The sequence below is a fragment of the Microtus ochrogaster genome, chromosome 16 (assembly GCF_000317375.1).
Source record: "Microtus ochrogaster isolate Prairie Vole_2 chromosome 16, MicOch1.0, whole genome shotgun sequence".
In the NCBI taxonomy this organism is placed as follows: Eukaryota; Metazoa; Chordata; class Mammalia; order Rodentia; family Cricetidae; genus Microtus; species Microtus ochrogaster.
This window is the reverse complement of record NC_022018.1, coordinates 56,901,796-56,916,031: the sequence shown is the minus strand read 5'-3', so window position 1 is coordinate 56,916,031 and position 14,236 is coordinate 56,901,796. Positions and strand designations below refer to the sequence as shown.

General features: G+C 51.2%; 1 pseudogene; it reads left to right on the top strand.

Annotated features, from left to right (window-relative positions):
• The window catches only part of LOC113456807, a 42,769-nt pseudogene extending 40,420 nt beyond the window's left edge, over positions 1-2,349 (top strand).
• Positions 2,350-14,236: the final 11,887 nt, after the last annotated feature.

Sequence of the window (14,236 nt, the reverse complement as noted above, 5' to 3'; positions counted from 1 at the left end):
ACTTTGTTCTTGCAAACTGAGTTCTTAGATTTTTGCAGGGACCATCATAACCATGTTCCTTAGCATAAATTCGCCTGCAGTGGCTACTCAGGGCCTAGAAGTCTATGGGGACTGGGCGAGTGTTCCCCTTCCTAAGATGGAATTCAGACCTCACCCTTTCTTCCCACTCAGGGCTTTCCAGGAAGCTTCAGAATGTAAGACCTTGCCCAAATCAGTGAGCCCTCTCCCTGGGCAGGGCAGGGTGAGGCAAACGAGGCCAGACAAGTGTGAAAGCCACCAATCAACCTGTGGGCACTGGCAGAGACTCAGGAGCAGGCCCTACCCCATGGGGAAGGAATTGCGTTATAGGTGATCTTGGGCCTTCAGTCAAGTACCAGGATGCCACAAATTAGTACTACTGGGAGGGGCAGGCAGGGGCCCAGGATCTGTCTTAAAAGTCACCAAAGTCTCAGAGGCCTAGGACCCAGACAGGCTGAGGCTGAACCAAAAGTCCAGAATGCATTTGGTCTAGCTTAAGAGAGGGGAGTAGCTTGCCTGGTTCTTATCCATTCTCAGCCAGAAGGCAGGCAGGAAAACGGCCCAGAGCCCATGCTGTGCAAGTTAACATGGTACATCAAGTACAAGGTCCAAAGATCTACATAGCAATGGCATGCCACACATCGGCACCATTAAAATCTGGTAAATTAACGAAAGAAGCTAAAGTTGCCCACAGCATCCTCAGTGTGGGCCAGCTGAGCTCATGGAGCCAGACGGACGACAGTCGGAGTGCAAAGAGGCAAACGGCAGCCATGTAGCCATTCTTGGACCATCCCTTCACCGTGCTTCAGAGGCTTGGAAGACCTGGGGATTGACCCCCAGGAGGCTGAGCAGACTAATCTGGGCCACCCCTAACACATCTCTCAGGCCACTAGCCACGGGCTGCCTGTGCAGAGCAGGGCAGGAAGTCCAAACAGCTTCCCCACTGGTCCCAAGGCTGTCCCGGAAGTGCAGACCAATGCAGGCTCTGATACGATCTGATGTTCCGCTTTGTCCTCAATTCCCAACCACACATCTTTCCAAGGAAATTCCAAGGTCATTTCTCAGGGGAATATATGTTGTTTTTAACTCTTGAACTGGACACACAAAAGGGAGCCGAGGGCCCTCATCTGAAACCAATCTTGGTCCAAGTTGACCTCAGAGAGGAACGCAGGCCAGGAGCTCCAAGGTCTTCACTTCCAGAAGCTTCTCGCTGAGAAATGCACTTTTAGAGATCACAGACAGAAAGACATTCATGTCGCAGAGTACAGTGAACCCTGGCCCTAGAGTCAACTGCAGCCTCACTATTTCTGTCCTCCAGCCTTGTTTCCCAAGACTAGCCATGCTCTGGCAACGCTGCTTCCCTCCTCCCCCCTCCCGTCTGTGAAGAACACATCCTGCCATCCAGAGTCTGGGCAGCAAGGGCAGGGGCCATCTGAAGTCTGTACCACGGCTCACAACTCCTGGCAGTTACGGCCTTCTCACTTCAAGAATACTTCATGTCAGCCATGGCGTGAATATTAATCTCACCCATGGAAAGGCAAGCACTTCAAATGGGGGTGCTGTGATGCTTTGCCCTCTCCCCTGTTTTTCTCTGGATGAGGTCTTCGACCCACTGGGCACGGATTGCCTGTGGATTGCAATGCCATCACTCCCGGTCCTCTGCCTTGCCACTTTTCTGTCACCCTCCACAGATATCTCCTCCCTTCTCGGCTTCTTACCACACATCAAGTCCTCCCAGCCTCCTACCCCAGGTCTTCCTTCCCAGGCATCGGGTTACAAGTTCCTGCCAGTTCTTCTGTTGGCTCCAGCTGTGTGACTGCAGTCAGTCCCCTGCCCTCTCTGTTTCCTCACTAAACCAAGCAGTGGGTCATGAGGAAGACAGAACATTCTCAGGACAGTGCTCGCCTCAAGGCTGGCCTCCAATGGCACCCTTTCTCCCAGGGGAACCTGCCCTACTAAAGGGTACTCCTGGTCTCCTCTGCAGGTGTGCAAGAAGAGCTCTCAGAGACAAGTCACCCAGGCCCCTCATGTTCTCACTCCTAGGCTCTCCTTCCTGCTCCATCTCCAGGAGCAACAGAAACAGACTTGCCATCGGGGTAAGTGACTCGCCCCTCTACTGAACCACATGTATTAGCCCAAACTAGAGGTCGATCACCTGCCACGGTCACACAGGGCAACCCTCACCAAGGAAGCAAAGTGAGCGGCACACTTCCATATGCCTCCTGCCAGCCCGGAAATGCAAAGCTGGGCAGCATCAAGCTGCAAGAAGTGGATGACCACAGCCACCGCCAGGCTGGCTGCCTAGAAGAACCAAGAAAGATGGAGAGGTGATGAACTCCAGCTCCTGCGAGTGCCTCAGCTGGTGCCAGAAATGGGCAGCTTGTGGTACTCATCTCTAACCTGCTACGTTGCCTCAATGAACCTCCCAAGGCCTTGGTATCCTTCTGAGAAATGGGGACACAATGGGACTTCATACTTAAAGTTATGAAAAAATAAATCCAACACTTCAAGCAGTGCCTGGCGTACAATAAGCACCCACTAAGTGCTAGCTATTCCTATTTATTGCCCTCGCTTTACACAGGAAAAACTAATTTTAAAAGGCAAACCAGACAGGCATAATTTAGAGTTTCTACCTCCCCCCCCCATGTCCTTGAAAGGTCAAACCTCCAGAGGGATGTACCTGGCTAAGCACAACCTCATGGGCTCCCCAAGGGAACAGCATCCTCTCTTTCATCTGCCTCGAAGCACAAAGCAAAGACTTACTTGTCTTCCACCAGGGGCATGTCTGTGGGGACTTCACTTGTGAAGTGTGCCCTGCAGGATCTCAGGTCCACTGACAGCGTGGCAGAAAACCCCAAAGCCTGGAGGGGCAGTCTGTGACCATGTGCAGAAATGGGGACCAGAGAGCACTGTGGGGCCTCACACACATGCGCGCACCTGAAAATGGCAGAAGGGAAAGAAACCAAGGCTGCATTATACACTCCTCAGCACCCACAGCAGGGCCGTCATCCAGCCCCCTGCTCCACAGGAGAAGGCCTGTTCACTCCGGGACACCTGGTGAAGGCAGGCTTGGCAGGGAGATGTGGAAGCCACTGAGCCACAAACCAACTGGTCCCATACCAGTAGGCAGCAGGAAAGAAGAAAGTGGTGGTCGCGGGGAGATCAAAACGTCCAGATAATGAGCCAAATTCTTCTCCCAGAGACACCAGCTAATGAAGGGAGTGCAGGAAGCCCCGTGTCACAGGCCCAAACTGTTTACACAAGTGTTAAAAATACATTTCAAAAGAAAGCAAGGAAGCCCGAGGAAAACACTCCATCGTCTTTGGAAAATGCTCTCTGAAAACCACATTAATTTGTTTTCCAAAAAGGTGTTTGAAGTCTTTCAGAGTACCCTTGGGCGACTTTAATTCCACCTCCTAATCCTCTATTAAATGTGATGTTCACTAGCACAGCCTGCCTTGGGGATGCTGATTTTAGTCTTAATTATACAGATACATATTTGGGGCCGGGTGAGCTTCTATGTAAATTAAAAGGGCACGCTGTCAGCCACACTTCTCCAAAGTGCCCAGAATAGCCTGTGCTTCATTAAGGCGCGAGGGGGGATTTGAACTGAAATTTAAAGGGTCAGAGAGTATAATCTTAAAAATTAATTTCCAACGCCTTAGAACCTTACAGCCTGAGACGAAAAGTTCGTGGGAAAGCTGAGAAGCAATACAGAAAGAGGAAGGGTTGGAGGTCACTTTTGCTACACATGGCAGAGGAAGAGACACCCAGTCTACAGTCCCAACCATACAGGGAAGGGCTCAGCAGGGCAAAGGAGACGTCTAACAATGATCGTCATTGTCATCACTGGCATCAGCAGCAGCAATGTCTGTTTCTTGAACACCTACTATGTGTCGGCGGTCATATTTAACTCTTCACAGTCTTCAACTCACTGAACTCTCGTGGAGAGATACTGTTATTAGCCCCAAGCCTCGGCTGGGGGGCAGCAAAGCACTGGTGGGGACCCCTGGCACCTCAGTGAAGAAATGTCCCAATCCCATAACAGGGGCAAACAGCCCCACTGCCTGTCTTGGTCTACCCAACCCCTGTCACTAGCTAAGGAGTTAGGGACCAACTCCCACAGACAGGTCACCTGCAGGCTGATCCTGGGCTACAGGAAAATGTCCAGCCCAGTGTGCAAGACACACAGAGTCCTCACGGTCCACCTGGCACCAAGTTATCAAGACCAGGACAACCTTCCTAAAGCCAATAGCATCCCTGCCAACCCCGCCTGCTCCGTGGTACTTTCCCACCTGCCTACGTCCTTGCTCACATCCCCTCCAGCATTTGGGCTACCCAGGGAGGACGGCACAGCAGGCACTCGCTTCCTATTTATAGCTGGTGATTCTGAGACCCAGAGACATGTAGAATTTGTCCATGAACACACGTCACAGTAAGTAGGAGACATGGAAAAAGCCAGTACTATGTCTACCAATGTCAAGCTAGCCCAAGCTCCACGACCTTCCTTAGCTGGAGTGGGCTTCCTGCACTCCCTTCATTAGCTGGTGTCTCTGGGAGAAGAATTTGGCTCATTATCTGGACGTTTTGATCTCCCCGCGACCACCACTTTCTTCTTTCCTGCTGCCTACTGGTATGGGACCAGTTGGTTTGTGGCTCAGTGGCTTCCACATCTCCCTGCCAAGCCTGCCTTCACCAGGTGTCCCGGAGTGAACAGGCCTTCTCCTGTGGGGCAGGGGGCTGGATGGCAGCCCTGCTGTGGGCGCTGAGGAGTGTATAATGCAGCCTTGGTTTCTTTCCCTTCTGCCATTTTCAGGTGCACGCATGTGTGTGAGTCCCCACACATAGCTTCAAGCGAACACATAGCTCCATCCCACAGCCCTGTAGGGATACAGCTCCTCAGCAACTGTCCCCTTCCCTGACCTCAGCTCACTGGCCTGTAGCTACCATCATTGCTGTTGGCCATGAGGCCTCTGGGATCCCCTGGAAGTGAAACACCCATCAAGTAGTACGATAATCAGACCACCCTTCCTGCTTTATATAGCACACAGACACTGATACCTCTCACCTGTGGGGCCAATAACTGCAACCCAAGGTCCTGAGGAGGGAACATGTGACAGTTTGCTGTACAAAGCAAACAGACCCCAGCTCAGGGTCTGGGCAGATCTACATTCTCCATTCTCCCATCTAACAGTATCTATCAGCTCCCCGCACTCATTTCTGCAGAGGGCTCTCCAGGCCCAAACTCACCCTCAGGTATGCAGCTCATCCCCTGCCCCACAACGAGGCTCACCTTGATCATTAGTCTAGGGCAAGTAACAGACATACTTCCTTGTGACGCCCAACAAGCAAACTCCAAAGCTCCAAGCAGAATGTGTGCCTAGTGATCAATGAGCCTATGGCTTAGGATACCAACACTGGGGGCATTTAAGCCCAAAGAAACAGAGGATGGAATTGGAGGGTCTCATTAGAAAGAGGGTTCCCCAAGAGGACGTGAACCAACATGAAGGAGTAGACAGGGCCAGATACCAAGAGTTGATAAATACCTGGGAGATGGAAGTATCTATCAGGGACAGAATCACCTTGCCTGGCAGGACCATTTCAAAAGCATCCACAAAACCTCAGTCATTATTTACGTCTTGTGTTCACGAGCATGTCTCTCCATGGACAGAGGAAAAGGTTTAGACACAGAGGCCACTCTGGCTGTAGAGAGTGGACATGACAATGTCAATCTGCCGATATCGTTCTTACAGGGCTTTTTAGATTGGAGACAGTAAAGGAGACCTACATCATCCTGTGCTGGCTGTCTAGGACATGAGGGGAGTTCTTTGCATAGCCCAGAATCTCCTAGAGAAAAGGAGAACCCCACAGCACCCCAGCACCCTAAATGCCTAAGCTCTTTCTTGTATAGAAAGCAAGGCTCAGAGAAAATAGAGATGGGGTGACCCTGACAGCCTGGAACAGTCAGGCATATGGCCTCACTTCTCCCCCAGCCCAGAGTAGCCCCTTGTACTGTTTCCTCTTCCAGAGCTATTGAGCCCATTGTGTGATGGCCGACAAGTGGCCTCAAGCATTGTGCCTGGAGCCCTCTGCTCCATCAATACAGTTGCCTGGCCAAGGGTCTTCAGTTGTGTAAACATGGTCTCTCTAGAGTAGATTGTACAGCACTGAGCATACACCCAGAAAAAGGACAAGAAAATGGGCATCAAATTACAAAATAATGTCTGAGACACACGGAGAAAAACCACAAGGAACATTCTCCCAACCGTGGAGACCCACTGGGAAAAGTCAAGGCAAGATGACCAAAGGCTTGATGGGTCTTTTAAAGCTTTGTTCAGTTGTAATGTTTGCTCTGATTTCAAAACTTTCTCAGTCACAGATAAAATTGTTCTCTAATTTGGTCATACATTTGGATTTCATTATTTTCAGAATGTATTCCAGACATCTAAAATTAAACAGATGTCATCAACCCCGTTTAGACCTAACAGACTTGTAACCAAACAGTGACTTCAACCCCAATACAATAGTGACTTGGAACATCGTGTTTCAGTCATTAAAAGTTTTAAAACTCTGCCCCATTTTTCTCATTTCCTATAATGAGATCTGTGCCCCTCCTTAAAATACTCCAGTTCTTCAAGGGTCAATGGAAAGTCAAACCAGAGAGTCAAGCAAATTTAAATATGAAGACTGCAAGAGTGAAACCTGAAATCCTTATCCCCTAGCCCTCGCTGAGATGAAGCCGGGCTTGGCGGTGAGCAGCCACAGCAGTGAGGATCGCGCAAACACAGCGAGCACAGAAAGGGGATTTGCCTCCTAAAGCCCGTGCCGCTCTGGCTTTCCTTTTCTGACAGGAATTAGATTAGTGAGAATCCTCGAGCCCAACAGTGTCCTGGGGACTCTTAAGAAGAAAAGGCAGTTGTTTCTCTTCTCTGGTCTTCACCTCTGCACTTGTCCCAAATGAATTTGTTAAATGGCATAACTGGGCTGAGGAAAGAGCCTGCTCCAGATGCTGAGAATTCACAACCAGGGGCACTTGACCTCTTAGGAGAGGTTTGGGATGGGGGCCTGGTTTTGGATTTGCTCCCATTTGGGGTCTGGTTCATTTGGCTATACAATGTCTTCATTAAATTGTCTAAGCAAAATGTAAAGAAAAAAGTGAAGGGGTTGGGAGAGGCACAAAGACACAAAAGGATCATCACCGACGTCACTCTACCTGACCTCATGCAAGGGAGCAGGCCCTGCCTTCAAACCCAACCCTTGACTCCACAGAACCTGACCCGCAGCACCACCCACCCAATCCTCACACCTGAGCTCAGACACACCCCCATGGTGCACCTCATGCCCTGACCATACTCTCCTCAGCCTCCCAGGGTGGCTGCTACCCACCCCTACACACTTCTGCACACCAAAGAACTCTTTTTACCCAACCCTCTCCCAAGGCATCTCTCACCTAAAAAAGAGAGAAGCCAGCTCGACCTCAAAGTATAGTACATGCCAGGCACCCCAGGCCCAAAGAGGGTCCATCAACTCCAAGATGATCATGGATCCCTGGGGACTAGAAAACTCAAGAGGGCAGATACTCTGTTGAAGGCTCCACCAACTTTGGAGTACACAGTTCACAGCTGTCTGTAACTCTAGTTCTAGGGATCAGATGCTCTCATATAGACATACATGAGGCAAAACATCAATGCATATAAAATAAGTAAATTATTAAAAAAATAAAAGGACACCAAGTTTTAAATAAAATATCCTACATTAGGAACCAGCCACCTGCCAACTGGTCAGCTTAGTCCTTGGGGATCTCTGGATTGAAGTCATGATACATACGCTCTTCTAAACTCTTGAGCCACACCCTTGGAGCCAGTCCTATCCAGGTGTACTGGGGAGACCGAGGGAGTGACACTCCAGCTCACACACTAAGCCAGCGACAAGGTCTGGAGAAGTGGGGAGCCTTTCCACTAGAGCTCACCCTACCAGTCCTGTTAGTATCCATACCCAGAGGGAAGGGGATGCAGAGGAAAGTGAGCAAGCTACCGTACCACAGAGGGAGCTGGGAACAGTGATGGGGTATTTATGGGCTCCGTCACAGGGCCGTTACCCCACTGCTGAGGCTCGGAAGGGAGAGCAATGGACAGTAAGATACCAGCTACTAAGCCTGCTTTGGGGAAGATTTCTAGCCAGTCAATGTCACCTGTTCTCAGAGACAAAGCTCTTAGTGCCTGCAATCCACAAAATGGACCAATCAACTGCTGTTTACTGCAGACCTTTTGCTTCATGAGAAGACTGTTTTGTCCTTATACATAGCAGAAGCCCTTCTGGCGCTTGGGAATAATCCCATTCACAAAGACTAGAACACACCCAGCCTCTCAGAGGCAAGAAGCTGCTGGCTGCGGTGGAACCTGACAGCTGTCCTGGGTAAAGCATCCATTGTGTGTGAGGGGGGTGGGGGGGGAGGAGGCGACTCTGGTCTGAGTGCTGAGGGATCCTGGATAAGGACCCCAGAAATGATGCCCAAGGGAAGCGGGTCTGGACTCCCAGATCATCTCAAGAGAAGCTCCCGGAGGACCTTGCTGAACCCCAGACATAAACACTCATCATGTAGGTGTGGATGGAGTGCCTACTGCATCATGAAACCAGGCACAGAGGTTTCACTGGGAGTGACCAATTGAGTTGACAGATAAAGAGTGAGTGACGGGCGAGGAAAAGATGGGCAGCAAATGGTCCAGGGAGACTAGAGCACGCGCCAAGGCATTAAATTGGGAGGGAGAGTAGAATGTTTATGGAATTTGGGGGGTGGGCTCCAAGTGGCTAAAGAGCAGCTAGCAAGGAGCAGGTGGGCAGGCGAGGAAGGCCTTGCTGGTCAAAGGGCAAGGCTGGTCAGGGCATTATGCAGAGGATAAGTAAAAGTCACTAGGGGTGGCAGAGAGGGTTAAGTACATGAGCCACAACCAGTCTTGGGTTTAAAGGGTGGTTCTGGGTTTTAAGAGTGGACTATAGGGCCAATGTGGGAGTGGGCAGGCATCTTGCTATTCAATTGAGATCTGGAGGCTACTGGACCTGGGTAAGAACCGAGAGAAGAGGCAGAGAAGAGGGAGGGAGGAGCCAGAGTGTTCAAGATTGACAAACCTTGGGGCGGGCTGGAAGTGGGGCTGGAGTCAGAATACCACCTAGCACCCAGCTGTGAGTCGGGGAGGCAGAGGGACCAGGGTGGGAGGGTTAGAGCAGAGCCTTAGACAGGGCTGAGGGTGCCATTCCAGGAGACAGCCTGTGGGGAGGACACTCGGGGTCCCACAAGAGATCCTGGGCTTCCCCTTTCAAGAATGGCTCACCAGAAAGTGACAAGGCACACTCTTCTCTCCATGAAACCACTATCCTCACCTCCATCCTCCTCCGGGATCTGATTTCACAGCGTGGCTGCAAGAGAAAACGACTGGCCACGGAAGTCAGACTCCTCTGCACACCGGAAATCCTCGGTGCTCTGTCCCCAAGAGAACAGCAAGGAGAAGGCGCTTCACATCTGGCACCAGGGAGGAGGGTAGACACACAGGAGGACTTCCTGTTCTGAGGGTGTAGCACCAAATGCATGAGGAGCAAGCATCCTTTTGTGTTTTCCTCCCCAGTGTCTTAGACAGGCTGAGGGCTGTCCTTTATAAATGCCTGGAACACAGTCCTCCCAGGGCTTTGCACAAGAGGCAAATCGGGCTCCCTGGGCCCAGGTGACTAAGCCCTAGCCACAGGAATTCTACAACTCTCAGTAATAAAAGCTCCTTTCACCAAGAGCTCCCAGTGTGTAGGCAGGACAGGACCACAGTCCTTTATCTGATCCTCTTTGGGAGCAGCAGCCCTGTGAGAGGGTGTAGACACGGAGGCTGGAGGGAAGGGACAGGTAACTTACCTGAACCACACAGAGAGCAATGTGCTACTGGGACCAGGCAGACAATGGACTCACCCCAAATGCCCACACTCTCTCTACTCCACTTCTCCCCATCTCTTCTCTAGGCTGACATTTAATTCTGAGAAGGGGCCGATTATTAACATGTTCTTAATATCATAGACTCCGAGCAGCAGAGAAACAACCTGTAAATTGTCTTTCCTGCAAATCCCTAACATAAATACAATAAAATTAATAACAAATAAAAATAAGCTACACAAGCATCTCCTACAGAAGGAGAATCCATCTGCTCTCTCCAAAGGAAAAAGGAATGATGAATAAAGTCTATAAGGAAGCAAGTTTTCCAGACATCGACACCAAAATGAAGGGTGTGTGTGTGTGTGTGTGTGTGTGTGTAAAGTGCCTCCTAGAAATACCATGAGCACTCTCACCCAGTGATCGCTGAGGTTCCAACTCTCCCTAACCTCACAACAAAATGTTCACCATATGTGCAAGGTATTGTGTTCTTTGACTATCACGTAGTTCAAGTGTAATTTCTATCTGTTCCTTATTATTCTTTATGGTCTTTCCTAGACGCCCTAATATCCTAGTGTACGAAGTTATTTCAGTTTCCCATCTAGAGAAAAGATCAAAGGCTGCATCGTCCGCGAAGACAGCTCTCCGTGGGGTCTTAACTCCATCCCCGATGGGTGAGGATGCCACCGTGTCTGACAAACAACATGAGAGCATCCTCTGAGGTTCACCCAGAATGGCAGCTGCTGGCTGCTAGGTATGGGCTATGGTTAAGTCAGAGAGGATCAGTGGGCAGTGAGTGCCAATGCCCCAGAGTGCCACCTGCTCAGGACAAGGCTGAACACTTCCATCCTGAGGCCTCTCTGCAATCCAAGGCTCAGTGCTCCCAGGACACAGGACTTCTGAAGTCCCCTTTGCCTCTAGAGCTTGCTGGCTCCCCTTTCCCATGTTGCCCAGTTATGCAAACAAAGGCATGTCTGAGAGAAGGGTGCTCATATTTAATAACCCTCAAATCTGGCTCCACATATGGCTATTGTTAGGCATATTTAAACAGCAATTACAGAGGGACCTCCTTCCTCCTCAGCAGCAGTTGAGGCCTTTAATCCAGCTAAGACCCAGAGAGTTTAGGGCTCAGCTCACGGAGATGAAGATACCAGCTTAGACAGAGCCTACCCTGGACCGGAGGGGGCTGGAACACAAGATCACATCTCTCCCCAAATGTGTTCTTCTTGCCAGCAAGGGCGGGGTGGAGGTGGGGGAGAGGCTGCCTGCTACAGATGCTGTAGTAAATATGGCTTTCTGAGGACTCAGTATTGGGACCGAGAAGTCAGGCACAAAGGCCATCTGGCCCCGTGAGAACCCAAAGCTCAGGCTGAGACAGGAGTGAGGCCTCCTCCTCTCAGGGTGCCTGGCATTCAGGACTACCCATGACCCGACCCGAGCAGAAAATACAGTTCCATGGGGGAATGTGGTTAGAGGAAGGACTGAACTTGGAGATAGAGGTCAAACGATGTCCCTCAAGCATGTACATCTCTACATCCCCACCTCCCCAGAGTGCCCCAACTGTCCACTTACCTGTCCCTCCCCTTCCTGTCAGGTCCCATTGGTCCTGACACGTCCCTGGCACTGGTCTCTGTATGAAAAGCTTGTGTGTGTGCACAGGCCTGCAGGGTCGCAGGGCACAGTCTCCTCCTCTGGGCTCTGGATCACCCATCAGGTAGGGAGAAAGCTACTAGGAGACAGAAGGGAGAGACCTCCCTCGCTGTCTCCTAAGATAGTGCTTAACAAACTCCGTATGTCTTTTTCTTATTTCCTGCTCATACGACAGTACACACTGACAGGATGCGTATGTGTAAAATGCAGGACAATTAGGCCAGGGCTACTGTCTATTTTATCATTTCTCTGTGCTGGAAGCTTTAGAAAGAGGGTGTGAAAGAAAAAAAGGAAGTTAGAAGAGAGGGACCATGGGGTAAAGGTGGGAAGCAGCCCTAGTTCTCGTCCTAGCATCAGAGGCTGGGCTTGAGCTCCTGCTGTCGTCGCTGGGTCTGGTTAGGCCTGAGAGCCCTTACTGAGGACTTCACAGGACACCACACGGAAGGGCCTGGGACTACCACCCCCCACCTCAGACCTGGAACAGCCTGATGAGCCAGCGCCTCTCCAGAGTCCAGCCGCTCAGCCTGGACTTCCTCATTTAAGTTTTCTGAGGGTTATTTGGCTCTGCTTAACTACAAAACAGTAACAGAAACAATTGGCTTCAACCATAACCTTGGGCAAAGGTCCATTTGGATCTAAAAACACACAGGGACAGCAGCCGGCAGGTCTCAGACGCATTGCTTTGATCTGTTGCTCTGTCCCATTGAACTTCCCCTTGCGGGTGGAGGCTGCGTAGGCACGGGGGTCAACGGCGCGCAGACTCCTGGGAGACAGGCTGAGTGTAGCAAGCTCAGTTTATTTTAGGAAGGGGAAAGTCTTATATAAACCCTACCCACCCAGGGGAGAGGAAGCGGCAGCATGGGTGTCAGGGTCTCCCATGACAGCTGGAGACTGGTTCAGGTCGTCCTGTCTCGTGGCACGGCAGCTGTTGCTGGGAGCTCCCTTGGAAGACCTAGGTTGACGCCTAGGGAAGTTACATGCTGCAAGCTCAGATAGCTGGTTTAGTCTGGTTTTAGGCCAGCAAGGGCCTGTTGGCCCCCAGGCTCCTTGTGCCTGGGCAAATATCCCCCCACAAAGCACCAAGGTAGGAACCCACACAGTTGGGAAACGACAGCTCAGGATGTCCCATACCAAAGCCAGAACTGCTGCTTCACCACCCTAAGCACGCAATCTGGTCCTCAAAGGCTTCATTTCCTCATTCACAAAGTGACAAGGACAATACCAACTCTATGGAGCAGCATGAGGCCAGATTACATGAGTTCACACAGCAACTGTTTAAGCGAATCTCCGGGCCAGCCACATCGGCATTGCCTAGGAACTTGTAAGAGGACTTACTGTGGAGGTCTCTGGGATAGGACTCTGAATGCCGCATTCTGTCCCGCTTCTAACCAGGGTCCTCGACAAATCCGGCAAGTGTGAAAAATCACTGCTCCGGGGTTGCAGGTGTCTAGAAACAAGGAATAAATGTCTCCCAAGCAGGTCACCTGATAGGCATGTCATATGACCCTTTCTCTACTCCCTGCTGGGCCCCAAACTCAAAAGAGCCAAGTCCTTTAACCTAAATCCAAAAAGTGCCAGTCACGTGACATGAACCCAGAGCTACAGCCTTCCTTCTGAGCAGAACTATCTGCCTTTGCAGTGCAGATCCTAAGGTCAAGTGTGTACAGACCTTCCCGTGCCTTGCTGCTAATCTGGGGGCAGTGTGGTTAAGAGCCCTAATTGTCCTGTGCAGCCTACTGAGAAGGCAAAGAGCCTGGGAATAGTCATTAGCCCTCCAAATATTTAAGGTTCGGAGCCTCTGCTGCAGCAATAGGCTCCTGAGGAACAAAGGACACTGTACATTGTCGGGAGCACCCAGGTGTCCCAGCCATCTTTGAACTGGGCAGATAAAGGCATTGGTTCCTCTAAGAACTTCCCCAACCTGAGATGCTCAGCTGGTCAAGAAACTCCACTATCCTCTCTGACTGGCAGCTCTTCCATCTGCAAACAAAGAGCTTGCCATAGGATTGATGGAGACACTCTCTCTGCCTGTCATCTCCAAGAGCCGGGGCTTGATGGCCGCTGTGTGCAGGCTGGGGCCGAGTCCTAAGAGAGACATGCTCTCTCCCGTGTCTACCTGTACCCTGCCAAGGCCTGGTGCAGCTCCGTGGGTGGTGATCAGCCGTCAGTGGCTTCAGACTGTCAGGAAGGCCCTCACCCTGATTCCGTCTCCAGCTGGGGAGTTCCTGGAGGCAGGAGGCTGCCAGACTCACTGCATTTGCCCTTCATGGAAGCCCATGCTTCTCCCTCCCGGGCTTCTATCTGAAACAAGCTGTGATGGATGTCCATGCTAATAGGATGGCTAACAGCTGCTCTCCACATCTCCTCAGGCCAGGAGGAAGCTCTGAATGCCGCTCTCCCGCTCAGAGGCGGCCGTGGCCATGTACAGGCCTGGCCATGTGGCTTCCTACTAGGGTCACCACTTGTCTGCCGGCTTCTCGTGCCACTCACTCATTCAGAGGAGAGGTTGTGGACGGCAGAGGCCTTTCTCAGACTCTGCCCTGTTCCCCTGCGCCTGCCTGAGAATATTTATAGAGCACCAGGGCCAGGAGGCTGAGGCCCATTAGCAGGGTGTAAATAGTGCTTGCTCTTCAAAGGCCAGGGCCAGCCATTCTGTGAGGT